This window comes from Helicoverpa armigera, chromosome 11 (genome assembly GCF_030705265.1).
Source record: "Helicoverpa armigera isolate CAAS_96S chromosome 11, ASM3070526v1, whole genome shotgun sequence".
Lineage (NCBI taxonomy): Eukaryota > Metazoa > Arthropoda > Insecta > Lepidoptera > Noctuidae > Helicoverpa > Helicoverpa armigera.
Window position 1 is genome coordinate 3,412,463 of NC_087130.1, and position 14,890 is coordinate 3,427,352.

General features: G+C 38.2%; 1 protein-coding gene across 4 annotated transcripts in view; it reads left to right on the forward strand.

Annotated features, from left to right (window-relative positions):
* Window positions 1–14,890, forward strand: part of LOC110371976 (protein N-terminal asparagine amidohydrolase) — a 61,208-nt gene that overhangs the window by 10,241 nt on the left and 36,077 nt on the right. For all 4 annotated transcript variants that reach the window (XM_064037088.1, XM_064037089.1, XM_064037087.1 and 1 more), the window contains exon 2: window positions 5,751–5,782. The gene's annotated coding sequence lies outside the window, so the exon portion shown is untranslated. The remainder of the gene's footprint in view (window positions 1–5,750; window positions 5,783–14,890) is intronic.

Genomic DNA, 14,890 nt, shown 5'->3' on the forward strand with positions numbered 1-14,890 from the left:
AACAGTTTTACATTTATTGTTACTACTCACGGGTAAAAGCATTATGCAAAAGCTTAGTCTCGTGTCCATGATTGAGAAGGTCACAACTGTCTCTCCGTCTGAACAAGAAAATTTCCATTTCATGCGAAATCTTTTTAAGTGTATTTGATATTTAATGGTAGAAATAATTGGCCTGGAAAACGCTTTAATATCGCAGATATTACTATGATCGCAATAGTGTATTGATAGGTTAAGGGGCCATCGAGTATTTACAATTTGTTTACCGACTGCCGTTTTCTCCTAGTTGACATTTACGATCTGTAACCAATAGTATTCAATTGATAATATACGATCAATAACTTAAAGAAAATCTATCTCGTATAATCACTTTCAAGTACGTTCTATTCCTACTTTCCAGAAATGGAAACTTAATTTCATTATACAAAATTACATAACTTTACTACATAATTACATGCTATCAAATGTCTAAAAATACGATTGATCAGATCAGAGACTCATTAGAATAGTCGCAGTGTACACTTGAAAGTTTTTGAACTTTTAACAAACAAAGTGTGTTGACATTAGAATAGAATTCCCGATAGTCGTGAGCAGTAGCTCTCCGAGGCTCTCTCCATTAAGATCTCAAACGGATGTCGACAAGCCTTGTCCCGTCTGTGGCGCAGTTTATAAGCAAAGCATTACCAGTGGAAAATCAATTGAGGCGCGCGTCGGAATGCACCGGGGAAAGTGAACTGGGCTGGGATGATTCCAACCCGAGATTAGATACTATTACCGATACTAAACAATGTCGGCGAAATGGTTTTAAATATGCATTAAATAAATGTAGAAATAATCAAAGCCACAAATTGGAAAGTAAAAGGGGGATTTAAGGATCTTGAAACATTGTTTGCGGTTTTGGAATTCTGATGAAAGATGTAGGTACATTTTATAGCCATAGGTTTGTAAACTATTGCACAGAAATCTCAATCTAATGCCATTTCAATTTCGCTGCGATTAAAACCATTGAAATTTTCATAGTGTCCGAGGAATGTTTGCTTACCGTTTTATACGGCGTGTTCTCACGAGTCGCGCGCCTGTTTAAACGTTCTGCGCAGACGACACGGATTTTAATCGCTACACAACGTCATTGGTGATTTATCGACCGATGTTGGCTAGACGCTTGGATTTTAATGTTGTGCTGCGAGGACACGCCGGTACTTGAGATTCTGTACAGGAATTTCAGATTTACAGATGTATTTTTGCACGGATTCGCATTCTGATTGTGTTAACCATGTTTAATATTTCTGAGTTGTTTGTTTCTAATGTTCAGGGAAGCTGGCATGTTAAAGTTTACTGTCTTACAGCCCATCTCTCAAGTGCAACATTCTCTCGGCAACAATAGCCGCATTTTATCCACAATTTGATGGGATATAATTTCAAAACAATTATCCTTACATTTCTCACGGCCGCTTCCACTTGTCCCCCGAGAGACGTGGGCTGTGCCGACACGCCTCTACGAGCCACATCATGTCTGACTGTCAACTGATCTCAAACCTATTGCGGGAACATTGTTACTTTTGTCGGAGTTTTGCAACTACAATGATATTAGGGACAAGTCTTCATTATTGTGGGTTTTGTTGATTTCAGTGACAAAAATGTCACGCCTGTGAGGTCTGGCATTTGTTTGCAGATTTCATTGCATGTGATGGTACATTGTCAATCTTCCTTGATTCTTCTTCGTCATACAGAAGTATCCCTCGAAATCTTGTTAATTTTGAGCATTAACACTAATTTTATGTCGCCGTTTTCTTCCTTAGCAAACTCAAATCTATAAAAGGCTTGTCATTAAACTGTCTTGAGTGTTTATATCCCTTTAAGAATTTATTTCTGCTCATTAAAACGATTGTTGTTAATTCTAATGCTGATACATTATCATTTCTAACGATAAATAATTTTGAATATTGCCCACAAACTCAGTAAATTGCAGCAGTAAAATATTTACTGCTACATTTAATTAACACTGCCGGTGCATTCGCATTTGAATAATAATAAAACTTGACCACTTATATGCGCACCCTTAGTTTTACTGTTATAGCACAATTTATGCCAATCTGAATTTAATGTTTCTTGAGATCGTAGAAAATCTAGACTTAGACCATATAAAGTGTCGTTAGCCATCGAAGGTAATTGATAGTAACCATTAAAATTAAATAAAGGATTTTCGAATCCATTCAAGTTATTGTAATCCGATGCATAACTAAAGAATTTTCTATGACAAACGAACCATTCAAGGTTTTTACAATCAATAGTCATATGCAGGGACATGGCTAAAATAAACAATTTGCTATTGAATTGATGAGTACGGTTCCACAAGCAGCATAAACACGAATTCCTTGGATTCCGCATTCCTCAGAACTAATAGTGTACACTCGAGCATGTAGGTACGATCAAGACGTTTTTAGGCGACCGTCATTACACGTTGTTAGGCCCGCGGGTGTGTTCCTTAATCCATCAAATTACAAGCCGGCCATCATCTTAATATCCCCCGCCCCTCAAGCAGGCTTTCAATAAACCAGTACCGCATTGATAGGCCGTAATTATAGTACGGTGGATGCGCTCACATAAACTTGCTTGCAGCGAATTTGTGCTGTAATTCGGCCTCCTCAGTTTGTATTGTGGGATTGTTTAGATCCTCCCGATACAATGCATGTTTGTTTTTATTAACGCACGGTGTTCCTTACAGCCCCAAGGATATTTTATATGCACATTTTGTTAGAGTATTTAGTATCACTTTGTTTTAAATACAAAGATTTTATTCAAAGCAACTTAACGCAGGTATTGTGTTAGAAATCAACAAAAACACGAACCCAGCTGCATTTAAATGACACACTCATTTGCATACAAAGTTAGTTTTAAAAATACTGATGTTAATGTTAATTATGTAAATCGATTCGATATCCTTCCTTTCAACTTTAAATAACGTTGCTTAGAAAGGAAACATGCCGTAAATATGTCCCTAAGTCGACCTCCGAAAATGGTAGTCGTATCCATTTGGATTTATAATGATAATCCTATGAGTATATTAATATACAAACTTGATTGATTACAGTTGGCGCTAAGCACAAAATAATTGTAGGGATTTCAAATAACACACTCGAAAGGCGGCGAACTTCATCTGATTATTAAAACATGGATGTATTTGATAAATGTTGTATTCATAATTGGGTTAAGATATATGATTGTATGTTTATGAATTATCGTTTATTTTATTTACTCTTCGCGTTCAGTTTATTCACTCACTGATTCATTCATCATCACAGATACGTAGTTGTTAGAGAATTAATTGATAAAAGATTTGCTGTATATTCCATTGCACCCGGTCGGCAGTATTCGCGTACAAAGTTCGCGTTACTGCAAATTGTTTTAGCGACACATCACCGTTTTTACTGGCAGTCGGCCACTTAGTTATCGCCCTGAGCCCTACAAATCGTCCCGGGCTTTCACCGGTAAATGTCCTATGAAATTGCCATCGTGAGTCCCGCTCTGACCATAAAGCAGGCGGGAAGGCGACGCGTTTATGATCCAGTAATAATGTGCTAAGACAATGCTACGTGTGTTCACATTAAGCGATTCGTCTCTGCACATTTATTCCACAAAATTTTACTCGTAGCCTTTGTCAGTCTACCATTTTGAAAGGTGCTCAAGGTAGACGTTAATTTTGTTTATAAGCCTGAGGCTACGTGAGAGGCGTCGATGTATGTCGTTAGAAGCAGATGCAAATTTGTAGACGTTGCAATTTGAATTTTGCGCAAAAGTGATACTTCGAGTTCGTGAGCTTAGCTTTCCGTAGTTCTAGGAAAGTTTAACTGGTCCTGTTAACATTATAGGAGTATATTACGAACCCACTTAAATCTGATACACTGTAATTTTAATCTAATCAACATAAATTTTAGTTAAGCCTTTTCTTGGGAGTCTTCACTTATGTCTAATTATTTCCTCAAAGTTGATGTGTAAATATTTAAATATACATGTCCTACTGACAGACATTACTACTGTTCCAAATAGGAGAAATGATTCAGTCAGTTCAGCAATTGTCCGCCGTATAGCCGCAGGTCTGAACGGTACTCGGCTGCGTGACCGTGCCGCTGGCTTCTCCTAAATTAATACTCGATTGTGTTGCACTGGCCACATTGTCTCGGTGAGGTGGCGTGACAGCCTGTCGTTACATTGGAACACTTTCTAGTCGTGTTGTACACTGATTTAAGTGGAATTTGTTACACAAATAGATCCTCCGCGCCGACTCCCCCACTAAGTCAGCCTCAAGGCTTTAAATAAAGTCCTCAGAGCTGCGGTTTCTGTAATTCCTATTTATTGAAGGCACAACGTTTTTAGCGCTGCACTGTGCGCTGAAGTTCGCATTCCCCCTTCTTTATACGCGTAGCGAGGTCAATAATTTCCTATTATCGTTCGCTAGCACCATAGGCGTATATTGCGCTACTGGATATCTTATTACTGAATATCTTTTCCAGTAATACCAGTACTATTTATTAGATTGAGTCGTGAGACCGTGGCGCGCGGTAGCCAAGCGGCTGAATAAAATAAATAAATAGGAAATGAATATAATCCCAGCCCTCAGGCCCCTCAATAAAGCAACGGTGTATTTGGTTTGCTTCTGGCTTCAATTTCGTACAATGTTTCGCCAGGCTTTGATTTATTGAACCATGCGTTTATTCGAATGCATTGCATTTCACAATTACACCAAGTTTGTTAATAGTAACGGGAATTTATGATAAGATGTCAAGCGTGTCAGTTATCTCCATTCATTCGTGAACAAATTAGGTCTAAATATATCAAAACGTCTGACATACATATTTATATCCATCATCAATAATATTCTTGTTTATTTGCAGGGCACTGCTAACGATTGATTAAATTGCATCCGCAACCTGCGCCCGCGCATATACTATCATGCATAATACTCATAGTTTATTGCTCTATTACACAACCATTATTTATGGCTCGATTGCTTTGCCATAAGCTATTGGAATGTCGTTTTTTCCATGCAATTAAACCGCTAAAATGATATACCTCTATTCAGGTTGCCGGTGCTCGCGACGTGACAAGTAAAATATTGTCATCTAATCTGCTTTAAGGCGGGTTACGTTCAAGATTAAAATTTAAACGAGCACGCATGTTTCGTCAAATTGATTTTCGATTAAAATTACTCGAATATAATGTACCATCTTATAGCAGTAAGTTTTTAAAGTCGGTGATAAATTGAAGACTCAACAAACACGTAAATAAGGAGATGATCGCATGAAATGCTTCCTCTTAAGCGTTGCCTAGTTTCTTGAGCGCTGTTGACTTATAAAATACTTTATGATGGTAACAAATATCGCCAGTTTTATGTCAGGGATTCCACCTTGCCTCTCTGTTTCTATATTCTTAACAGCCATCTTTACGATAGTAATTTAGAGCTGTTTAATCTAAAATGGATGTAAATTGCTTCGATAATTTGTCATCTGAATTTATTAGAGCCTTTGGTTTATGGAGCTAAATTCCAGGGATGCGTTTCCAATCTCGTGTAGATAAAATTAGTGTTCGCCGATGGGATTTAATGAACTCTCCTTATTGTTGTAAGATATTTGCATAGAGATTAGTTTGGAAATTGCTTCCTCGATCATGTTCACGTGTATTAAATTGCCATTAAAGTTTTGTATCGACGCTTGCTTTGTGTTATGGGTGTTTTAAGTGAGTATGTTTTGTTTCAGATATAAGCAGGCGTCTGCGTGATGTTTGTTCGGTAAGTGCAGTAGATTTATTTCTTTAATTAAACTCAGTCAATTGTCTTTTATGTTGTTACCTACAAATATTTAACTCGAAACATATTTTTGAAAACAATTCTTTGGGAATCTTTCAGCTTTTTCGTCTTGAATCAAATAATATTGTGTTGTACTTTATTATTTAAGTGAAGCTTTCAAGGCATCCCTAACAGCGATGAAACCAGAGTTACAATATAATGTCTTACTTCAAGCTAAGCTTGTACAAAAAGTTCACAGAACATGTGATTCGATTTTTCAACACACCCCATTGTAGTATACCGAAGCTTGTAGCATCGTTGTCTCCGACTCTAACATTCCCTGTGGAACATTCAGTTGCACGGATCGTGCGGCACGCCTGCATAATGTGCGCTCGCGCATCCAAGACCTATTTTTTGCTGTACAGGGAGTGAATTTTAAATCGAACATGTCTTTATAAGAGCCGGGTTCCCATTTCTTGCGCCCGATACAAGACTTACAGACCCCTACTATGAGTGATCGCGACGTCTGATTATGATCGAAAGGAACTTCTTGCTGCAAGTGAATGACATTTGGCTTTAATTTTACGCTTGTCTGTTTATTTTTGTATTTTTCTGACACTTCCTGGTCTATGACTTGAAGCAGACACGGTAAAAGTAAATCAATCATATTAATTTAATAGCTTTTTTGAAGTCTTGACATTTCAGAAAGAATAATTGAATACGAATTGTCTACGGTGTTTGGTCAGTGGTCGATGTACAAAATGTCTGGTGCTACAGAGCTGAACTGTGAAAGATATTATATAAGATAGTGAAGACTTTCTTGATTAGTAATTTCAATTTCGGTAGTTTCAAGTCATTAGAAGTAGGTTCAATAGAAGATAAACAGATACCCTGAAGTAAATATCCATATTGCGGCTATAATTACGAATAAACAAACACGATGCAACTAGCGCTTAGTTCTAAAATCTTTGCCAATTAGTGTCTACTGAATTCCGATATTGTGTTAATAGCTTAGCGTTCCGTAAACAAAGCCGATCGGTAGTAAGGGCAGGATCTCTAGTTGCATGTAACGGTAGCGGCTAATACAATAATGTATAGCCCCGGCTTTGTTTTAGAAATTGAGTGGTTGTACGGTCGTGACGACGCTGCGCTTCTTTCCATCTGCTTAGACCTTTGCGTATTGCAGAGGTGAATTGTGTTTGGGCTTGCGGTTTCATGTACGTTAGAGGCACACCTTCACGTTCAGATTTAGGTCACGTTCGTACCTAAAAATGTCTAGCGCAGCGAATGCCTAACCAAGTTCAATAAATATTACGTTTGACACCTCAGATATATTGGCCCGATCAACACTTTTGTGTGAGTCACGAAGCAGTAAATTCTGTGAAATTATTTAATTTTAACGGCATTTAACTTTGCCTTCAAGATGCGTTTTAACAATAAAGATAATGTAATTACTATTTACACTTGGCGTTAGTGTTTTGAATTTAATTTTAATCCCGTTTTCAATATTACAAACACAAATGGATATTGTTTATTTCTTGTCTCTGCGGTCTACGTTAGCCCCGGCTCCGCCCGTCGGACACACCCCTGAGGTATCTACTCGGTTATCTGCCCGTGCGATATTATGAACAGCATTAATCTTTTTAACATTGACTTTATTTTACTAGAAGAGACTTCTACAAACTTTCTAAATGCCGACACATTTCATGGCGCACTTTGCTTGAGAGTTTTGGGGAACTCATTTGGAGGATTGTCAGATTTTCATTGTGGTACTTTGAATATGGCATTTCCAGTAAAATTCTGGTTTCAAAGTTAGTTCTCTTGGTTACCAGACGACTCCAATTAATACTAGAGAAATAGGTTCTAATTGAATCTCAATATTATTTGTAATAGGCCAGTGAGAAAATTTGTATCGTAGATTTGTTATTAAGATTACGAATGAGCTATTATTTTTGAGATAAAGTGTATTTATTGCCGAGCTGTAGTTAATTTAAGTGGCTTATTAGGTATCTGTACATCGTGTTTATAGGTATGTATATGGTATCCATTTTCAGCGTGACTTATAGAAAGTGGTAATCTGAATCGTATATGCGAATTTTCATTAAGATCTATGGACGATGTTATAAGCTCATAATGTTAAACTTCCATAAGGTTAATGTACTTTAATTAATGTAATAATTATCGAAAAATCCTTTTTTGAAACTACCGTTATTTATTATATTGATGCATAATCCAGATCAGCAATTTTATATTTGTTATTAATGAGCGTTTATTCGTCGTCATATTGAAATAGGAGAGGTCTCAAAGACGAATATCGGTCATTTGTACCGATCACTTGGACCCTCACAGATGCGCGTGCTATGCTGCGTTTACACTAAGAAAATGTTTCTGGGCAAGTAAACTGTCATGGAAAATAAAGAATTTAATAAAATAAAATAAATATTTATATAAGTATCTCTACAATCCAGTAAGCAACATAAAATTAATAAAACGATATAAAACAACCTGATTAGGTTATCGTTTTATTTAATTATGTCATTAACTATATGCTTAAAACTGTTTTTTCCAAAATTGTTTTTCTTAATAGACGTGGGTAGTAATGATGGGTCAAAACGGAGCACGGATGGAGCCAATGAGTGTTTATGTAGAGATTACAAAATCAAATCAAATCTTTATTACGAAGATGTCGTTATAAACTTGTCGCGTTTATTATACTTATTTTCTAAATGTGAATCCTGTTTGCAATGGAGGAAATGAGTTTAAAGTGGAAGAACTTATATGTTGAAAGTTTGTGCAATGCGTATAGGAGCAGGGGAAAAATTATAAGTATGGATACTGACAGGCCGTTTCCAGTTTAGCCACTAGTAAAGAACTACATACCTAAGATGGATTATTTTCACAAGAGAATAGAAAACGGTTCTCATATCATCCAAGTTAAATAAAAGCTAGTTGCTTCACAATTTTACTTATAGACCTCGTTAGCTAATCAAAAGATTACAACAAACCAAATAACAAGATTTGAAAGCCGATTAATAACAAAGTTCTACGTAAACCTTAATCAACTCATTTAATATTCTAAACGGATGGACTTTAAGAATTAACTGTTAACACCCTATAAATAATTATGAAGTCACAAACTTGGCGAGTCGTAATAGTTATTAATGAGTTTATCGATTGCTCCATTTAATCTGCCTTGAGTGGACAAGGCCCCAAGTAACTCTAAATGGAATAGGAGTGTCAGAGAAAATGTGTGGAGCAGTAATACAACGTCTGAAGAGAAACAATACTCTTTTGGAAACCATGATCTAGGAATAAGAGTAATCACAATTTGATATTAATGTGATTGATTACAGATGTGGTGCAAAATTTTAATGATCTATGTATTGATTAATGATTAATGATCATTACTTTTATGATGACTTTTGCTTCGGAGCCTTCGAACACACTGTATTTGATCAAGACTGTCCCTGTATGTTCCAATTAGCTAATCGAAAAGAAACAATTAGAGTTGGGAAAGTCCACAGCCTTTCGTGAATTTCATAGTCCACAGTAAATCTCAGGTACAAGAGTACACCAATACAGCTTGTTTAAAATTAAATAATACCATAACATGGGTAATATATTTTGCCTCCTACTTAATTGGAGCCCTAAAGTATAAATTCTCAATGGGTGAATAGATAAATCGTGACATACCCATATATTGCGGCGTTTAGTGCTTCGTATTATTAGATAAAAAGGCGTCTGCGCAAAATGTAAGAGACTGCGGTCATTTGTGCGAAAATATTACATGAAGACAAAGAAGTTTTGTTCAAAAAGTTTAAAAACACCGAAGTCGTGAAAGCCAAAATGCTTATTAACAGATAAAAACACTTGTAGTAATTAATAAAAAAACTGCTGACGTGTCAAATATTTTTGGAGTCATGTTTATTTTCATTCATATTCCCGAATTCGTTACGCCAATCTACCGTGTTTCTCCTAAAACTTAGACCGTGACCACTGTCCGGGCGGTCTACGGCTAATCGGTTTAAGTAATGTTCATTAATTAAGGTCCCCCGCCCGTCGGATTACCGACCCGGCACTGTCCACTCGCGAACAACAATATTTTGTCAACTACCCGCATCAGTTATCTGACTTGTCCAGTCTCGTTATTGGGCAACACTCGGATATTAATCGTAATTATAATGAAGATTATCGACTTCGTTACAATGATTAACAGAAGCCACTTCTCCATTTTATCTTTCTAAATTATGAATACATACAAATGAAGTGGTGTAACGTGTCAGAAGCTAAAGATTCCAGCCGCGGCTGTTCGTGTAGATGGATGATCGCTATTTGTTTCAGCTGATTGGGCCGCTCAAGGGATGTATCTTCCATGATTGTTTTCCGCGAACCCTTCCGACGCAGCCAAGAATAAATGAAAACTGCCGATCGTCGTTGCAGATAGCCAATCAAACGCCTGATAGATGCTTCCAATATTTTACAGCTTTAGACAAAGCATGCAAAATTCAAATATTCTAGCTAGGATGGCCCAATATCTTATTTCTAATTAAAACATATTCAGTCCCGCACCATCAGCAGCGGTTTAATATATCTCATGTTACGAGTAACAATGTGGGCTATATTTTAAACAGTTTTTGCAATATTTTTCCCTTAGTCGGTTCATTTGTTTCCCGGCGTGCCGCGTCTAGGATTTATTTTACAAGCAACATTATCTCGTCCCTTCAAAGTGACTAACATCCTACACACGATATGTTCTTATTAATGGTCGCTTGGCGCCTTATTCATATTTTACACGAGCAAACAGATTGTATGTAATAATTGGACATGCGTCAAGCGTGTCACGGTAATGTGGTCATAAGTTAGCCGGTGGCCCCGGGCGCGTGTCATTATGCCAATCTCGACAATTGAGCCTCACCGCTTGTCCCGGCACAGCGTCGAGATGATCTATGAGCTGATATTATGAGCTGGCGAATTGGCTCCTGACAGAATTATCCTACTTACTCTCTTGTAATGTACATGCAATTATGACACTTTTTCTGTGTAATAATCTTCTTAATCGCGTGTCGAAATTGTACGGTGGTTTTAAGAAAACCCAAATTGGTGTCTAAGTCGGGTCATTGACACGTAAATAAATGAGCTATCGCGCGAACAAGTCATGGTGTTCATTGATACTTGTAAATATTATTAGTAATGGTGGACAGGCGTCGTGCCGTTCACACCCACCGCCGCGTCTGCGTTTGATTAAGAACGGGCTAATGAAATTAATAACCGTGGAACACCAAGTCTAGCTAGCGCCTCCTTCGCTCTTGACAAATGACCGAGTGTAATTTCACACGGGACCGTAATAATACAACGTCGAAGCTGGCTATACGTGTACCCTTTGTGGGCTGACATCACTGTAATGGAAATTTTAGCTCGCCTATTTCCTGGTGTAAAAATAACATCAAAAGGACAAATCCGGCATCATTAGTGTTGAAAGTGTTTCTGCGAAGTCTATTCAAATTACAAATTAATTGCTGGCTTCACTTCTCGGAAGTGTTAGTACGATTGATCCTGGCGTCAGATTTACTGTTTCAATAAAATTAAAAAGATCATTAACTTATCAAGAGTTCACATATGTAGCGGAATATAAGATCTAGGATACAGTTAGTAAATATGGCCACCATGAATGGTAACAACATGATGTTAAGACAAGATGGTCACGATCGCTCATCAAGGACGCTACGCAGATGCATAACGATGGCAGGCCCAGTAACCTTGGTGCACCACAATTACACGCAATCCTTCTGCCGCAATTATGCTGAGTGCGCTTAAATTTCCCTTAAGCCGTGATATAGTGGTATCATAGAGCAGGGCGGTATTTATCATAGTGCACTTGCGCGGACGCGGACGGGACGCACGGAAACGAGATCGTCGGTCGGCCCGGCGCGAGCGCACCACCGATAAATCTGCCGCACTTAACTCGCAACCGGTAAATAACTATGGGATTTCCGCGTGCGAGAACGCGATGCGCCCGGGCATAAATCTATGCCCGTATTGTGATATTGTGTTGCCATTATAGTCTCCGGGAAGGCTGGACGTCCCATAAATACACACAGTTTGCTCGGCAAAGCCCCTTGTGTCGTCTTCTCAATGGGTATCTGTGACGCGAGCCGTATCCATATCTCAATGCCTAACACGAGACACCGGGTGGCTTGCATCTCTGTTAGGAGTAATTCTGTTCTGTTTATTGTAATTGGGATGCAGATAGCCGTTTGCACCGAGTTGAGGGTTTGTACTTCTAATAAACGTCTGTGTACAAATCTGATAAAACGGACACACTAGGATTAATACGCGGATATTTTTATTTTATTGGTCATCGTCAATGTACAAACAATGAGTTAGAAATTCCCAAGCGATAAGAACAGTTTGCAAGCCAATTCTGTCATCTAGTCTGCCTTTAGCACGTCCTAATAGGGTAGGTATGCAGCGATCGCGATCGCGCCGACGAGCGATGCTACACGTGTTCCAAGCGAAATTACCATTATTATCGATCATCTCGCGCCAGCGTCTCGTAACGACCCTCAATAGGCGCGAGTCGGACTTCGCGAATCTTATCTGAGACGCAAGCGAACGCGACGCGAACAGAACGACCACGTCCCGTTATGTTCATCTTGCAATTTTAAAGCTTGTTTACTTTGCTGCTACGATGGACGAATTTGATTATGCAGCTTAGTTGGTAATAAACTTGGAGACAGCAATGACTGTCTTGACGGTGCGACAACAATCACCTTTGATTTAATCGCCCACCTTTCAGCCACTGCCATTATTCTTCTTACCTGTGCCGATAGCCTTCTTATTACATGGTTTAGTACTTCACAGAAAATTGAATTGTAATTGCGTTCTAAGAGAAATGTTAACGCACCATTCTTTCTTGATTGCACGTTGCGCCTACGGACACTGTCTAACGCCGATGGTTATGGCAATTATTGCATATTAGCTGCATTGAATTCTGTGCTTTTGTAATTTATACTTTCATTAAATTATTGAGTGTAAGTATATTGGGTGTGTTGTGATTAATGGGGTGTGTCCATACGTTCGCTTTGCTCGTTCTGTGCGAATTATTGAGACCGCTTTGTTATTCTGTCAAGTTGATGCTAATTTTATTTAGTGCCCGTGAAATTGGATGCCTCACGCTTTTTGTTCGTGGCGTTTTCAATGATAATTTGTATTGAAATGTTCGATGCATAATAACATTAGTTTTGAAACGTGTGTCTATTATCGTTTGCATCTTCGATATACGCCAATAATCATCGTGGAGTATCGATGTAATAAAATGTTGGAAGAGTCTATTCAGTCCTGTAACGATGGTTTGCTTTTATCCTTATCTTATAGATGTTTTCAGCACGCATATGCGTATAAATAAATTGAGTATTTTTGCGATTTCCATGTGATACCGACCGACGACGGTATCTAGATTTCGATAGTTCTATCGAAAATCACTTTCAAGTTTATTTCCGATTTAGATAAAAATTAAGTGTGGAAACCACTTTTTGATAAGAAGGAATAACAACCTGAAATTTATTCGAAAGTAGTATTTTCGACCCAAGTACTAAAGACGGGAGATATGCAAAATACTTATCAAGCCTTGCCAAAGATCGAACATTTCAAGTCGGTATTAAATCTTTCAAGCTTCACATTCAGCCGAACGCCACACCTAGCCGTCCATATTAATAACTCTTTACAAAACGTTTAAGGGCAAACTAGCTACTTTCGCTTGCGACATCGTCAGATAAGAAGTGTTTGTAGCTGTTAAATATGTGCGAATGCCTTGTGTCGCTGTAGGCTCTCCATAAAGAAGGGGTGAAATTACTCTTTTTGCAGCAATGCGCTGGCCTTTTTCTTCGCTACCGTTTTTCAAGATTCTATTTTATTTTCCCATTCTAGCACATCTTGGGCTGGAATTTATTGATCTATATCTATGTTGTTTTATTTTGTTAAAATCTTGAAAGTAATTTTCTTGGAGAGTTACATGGTTTATTTATAATTATGTGCAGGTTTCAATTCTGTTGATTGGATTTACGTAAACGCATTTTTTTGGTCTCCAAATATGATCCTATTAGTTTGAGTGCACTAAAATAGCAAGTAGCTGGAGCGCCCAGATCCCTCTAGATCAGCTTACTCTACTTTATGTTATTGATAATACAACACGGCCGGCGCAGTTCTAACATAAATCCTACTTATCACAACCGCCGGGATCCAGTTGTTCGTAAACTTCGCAGCGATTCTTGTTTCTCCGCACTCCGATTTCGAATACGAATTATTTTACACACGGCAGTCGTGTATGCGTTGACCTTTACACGACTCCCTGTAACTGAGACTTTGGTTATCGATCGCAGCTAAATTGTAACTCGTTGATACGTTCTTATTGGTATCGTGCGTGTTTGTAACTAGCTGTTCCCCTAGGGTGTAAGTAGAACTCGCAAAAAGTAGCAAGAGGAATTGCTGCCAGCGTTTGTGCAGTTTCTACGAAAGTTACAATGTATGGTACTTACTTGCGGCTTTTCTTTCACTGCGTGGGAAATATCGTTGTAGTTGCTTCATTTCAACCTATTACTTAATGGGTCTAAGGATCTGTTTCCGAAAATCAGTAGCGCGTTGTAAGCTTGCCGTGAAGTGTTGCGTCTATTCATGAAAGGTTTTAATCAAGTACGTATTTTAAACCGACAATCAAGTCGAGAAATGTAAGATTCCTCAAATCAGTTAAATAATTTCCTGCAACTTTCGCCATATCGTCAACATACATCCTACTAACGAATATAAAATGGATTCAATACGTAAAGATTCAAGTGGTCGCGTCTACTCGGGCCGCACTTACCACAATGTCTGCTCATTAGAGCCAGCTTACACAAGCAGTACTCGTAAAATTAGCCCTATATCGTTGTCCGTGGTAACTCGACTAATCGCGGAAACAGCAAAGCAAGCATATCGTGAGAACCGAACCGCCTTAGCCTCTAAGTGTGAAATGACATTTACAACGCGATCTCAACCGGCATTTGTATAATTAGATCGTAATTCTATTCGTTAACTCGTTACTAGATGCCGTGCACAACACTATGTGATAGGTACATA